Raw genomic sequence first — 3,593 nt, 5'->3', positions numbered from 1 at the left:
ATCATTGTTGTATCCGATAAGGTACTTACTTATTGACACAGATCCTGAAATGTGTGTCACACGTGTCGGTATCACAATGAGGTAGACTGCCGCCGTCACAACATTTCCTGACTGTTGTTCCATTAGTTTCACTGGAACGATCAGTGTTTGTGTAGGTTTGAATTTTAACCGCAAAAATCGCAGCTACGGCCATCTAATTAAATTATAGAAAGAAAAATACAATCTATGGTCATTCATATTTTGCAACATATACCTATTTAACTAAATAGATGATGTTTCACTTTATTCTGAGTTATTTCTTCTATACAATTATGAAGCTAGAAATATCAGTAAACCCCACGCAGGGTTCACATATTTTGTCTCATATCCGATTGGATAAGTTATACATTGATTAAATAAAGGTATTTTTAATGTGACCAGACAATTTGTACCGAACAGTCGACAACTACAGGTATCTACATACATGTACCAAGTGTGTTGTGATCATAAATTGCGTTCATGTTGTATTTTTTTTCTAGATCAATTATCAAACTTTCAACTGAAAATCTATTTCACATAACACAAACAATAATATCGTAAAACAGAGCTTTCAACTTATATAGTCCTTCGTTGGATTCGGTGCTTGTTGTATGTCTACAGGACAACACTTCAACTAACACAGTCCTTGGTTGGAGTCGGTGCTTGTTGTTTGCGTACAAGGCAACACTTCAACAATAAACTGTAACTCCATCTCCACTTGTCCCCCGTCCCCAGACACCAAGCTTCATTCCCGCTAAGAAACCTCCTTGGTCACTTTGTTTTGTATATACAGTATCATTGAGAGGATAAATTGGATTACGTACCCCTTTGTGGTAGTTGTTCAGTGTCGTTGGGACAAGTTTCAGGCTCCCTGTGTTCCTGTATCCCTCTGTGGCTAACGCCGCCTGTATAACTATGGGCTCCACACTTCTGTTGTCACACTTCGCAATGAAACCGAGCCTGATAATGGCAATCATTGAGTGAGGTTTAGCATGGTACTATCTAATTTACACCAGACAGTAATTTTAACAAAATGGTAAAGATGGTAAAAAAAAGCAACAATCACATAAAACACATGACGACTCATACCCATTTATAATATATATTTTATTTATTTGACATTATTATTGCAGCTTATATTTATCACCATTGTTTGTATGGATGCTTGTGTCTACTTGTGGTATTCTTATTTTGAGTTTTTCAAATTCCCAAAAAATGCCGATTAATATATTTAATAAATTGAATATACCAAGTATTTACCTAGGTTTTAACCCATGCTTTTCACTTATGAAAAATATCCGTATTCTGCCAGATTCGTGAAAGATGTGTGGTACAAACAATTGCTATTTCTTACATTTGAAAACTTCCTACAATGACGAAAAAACTACTACATCATCATAGCAGTTGGGGATATCATAGGGTAATATTTGGCTCAATGACACATCGCTTAACAACAAGGTTGCGCGCCAATTAAATGGGGCTACTCAACATAATTGATCGTTTTTGTTATAATTTGGAAAGATTTGCTAACATAAATGATGTCAATGGTGTAGGTAATTGATACTATAGTGAATCAACAGAAAAGCTTCGGCTTCGTGCGGTGAATGGAGAGTGCTGTTCTAATTGGTTAATACTAACAGTGATGTTTTCAAACTGTACATTACATATATATTTCTGCCAAATTGTGTAAGATATTAGTTTTATCAGTTTAACAAAATTACATATCTTACTGCCGAAAATGGTAATAAATATATCTAATAATGCAAAAAGAATATAAAGCAATGGAATGAAGTTGATAAATTAATTGGTACATGTAAACGAATTAGTGTAAATATATATCCATTGGTAACGTGATGTCGTTGACGACTCACTATAAATGTTGTCACTTATTGATGAGTCATACGGTAATCAAGTGAGTATATGTAATACTTACCTTAAATAAACTGAAAAGTGGTTTATATAAAGTTATCATCGTGTCGCTTACCTTGAATAAGACCACAGAGACCGTTTCCCATAAAGTTGCATTGTATCACATACGTGTTGTTTAAGGAAGGCAGCAATGTTTCTTTGAAATGCCTGAATTGAGCTGGTGGAAGCCGATGTGTAGGATGTGTATCTAACGATAACCGGTTCTGAAACATCAGATTGCCAAATGTAGATTGTATTGTTCAGGTATTAAGGTAGATGTGTTACTGTCAATGATATACATTATATTTGGCATTATTTATTGTTTACGTTATTGTATATCTAGCACTGGAAGTAATACTTGATAGCACAGTATCTCAGGGACTGATTTATATAAATATGTTAAACATTGATACTACATACTGTAAGAAAAGATAAATAGTAGATAGATTTAAATATTTATATCAATCAATTCAGGATGTACACCTCTGAGAAGTAAAAAAATGCCCGTATTTTTTTTCTTTTTTCTTAAATGGATTTTTTGAAAAAGGAGTTAATGGCATATTAGAAAATGTAAATAAAAAATATGTCCGTGTGTTCGTTTTTGTGCTATGATCGGTCAAAGATACCAATATAACACACTAGTGTGATTTTAGGTGAATTGTTTGTTTTTTTTTCCATTTGCAGAACAAATTCATACAATTTCTTCCAAGTGTGTTATCAGATATGTATGAATGTTGTAGAATTGATAAAAATATTTTTTTTCTTTTCAATTGTGAAAGTAAAATTTCTTAATCTGATTCTTTCAACTGGGATTTAAGTTGCCCCTACCCCTTATTTTTTAATGAAAAAATACTTATTTTTTCACCATTGTTTGCAGATTAAACGCTTGATATAAAATGTTCTGCTATAAAACTTTTTTTAATATTTAATGAATCAAAAAACAAAGTTTCTTTTTCTTAAATAGCCACAAAAATCAGGGGTCCGTGTGCTTTTTTTTGTCCCATTATTATTTGTGTTATTTTTCACCTTTTTCGGGGTCAAAAATCAAAAGTGCTTTAGTTACACTAAATATGTAAAAAAAAAAAAAAAAAAAAATATATATATATAACTATCCAGTTTGTTGCATATTATTTTTATCATATTGAACATTATAAAGTTGTACAGCAAAATTGAACCTGCTACAATTAAAAATGGCGAAACAATGACAATTGAAGTCTAGTGTCAAAAAAGGTGAAATTTTGTCCTTTTGTGAAGCGCAAGAAATACACATTAATACACATTTTCAAAATGGCCGCCGAATTGTCTACAAACAACAGGCATCTAGTTTTTTTGACATATTTTTCAGATGCGTGTTTGCTATTAAACTTTATTTGTTATATTATTACAAAAACCTGTTACACCAGATCAAAACGTGACTTGAACGCAAAAAAAAATGTACCCTTACTGCTACATTGTAGATATATATTTAGCCTCGCTTATACATATACCCTGTCGATACAGACTTACCCTTACTGCTACATTGTAGATATATATTTACCCTCGCTTATACATATACCTTCTCGACACAGACTTACCCTTACTGGTACATTGTAGATATATATTTACCCTCGCTTATACATATACCCTGACGATACAGACTTACCCTTACTGCTACATTGTAGATATAT

The sequence above is a fragment of the Mizuhopecten yessoensis genome, unplaced genomic scaffold (assembly GCF_002113885.1).
Source record: "Mizuhopecten yessoensis strain PY_sf001 unplaced genomic scaffold, ASM211388v2 scaffold481, whole genome shotgun sequence".
In the NCBI taxonomy this organism is placed as follows: Eukaryota; Metazoa; Mollusca; class Bivalvia; order Pectinida; family Pectinidae; genus Mizuhopecten; species Mizuhopecten yessoensis.
The sequence above is the reverse complement of the archived record's forward strand: the minus strand, read 5'-3'. Positions refer to the sequence as shown.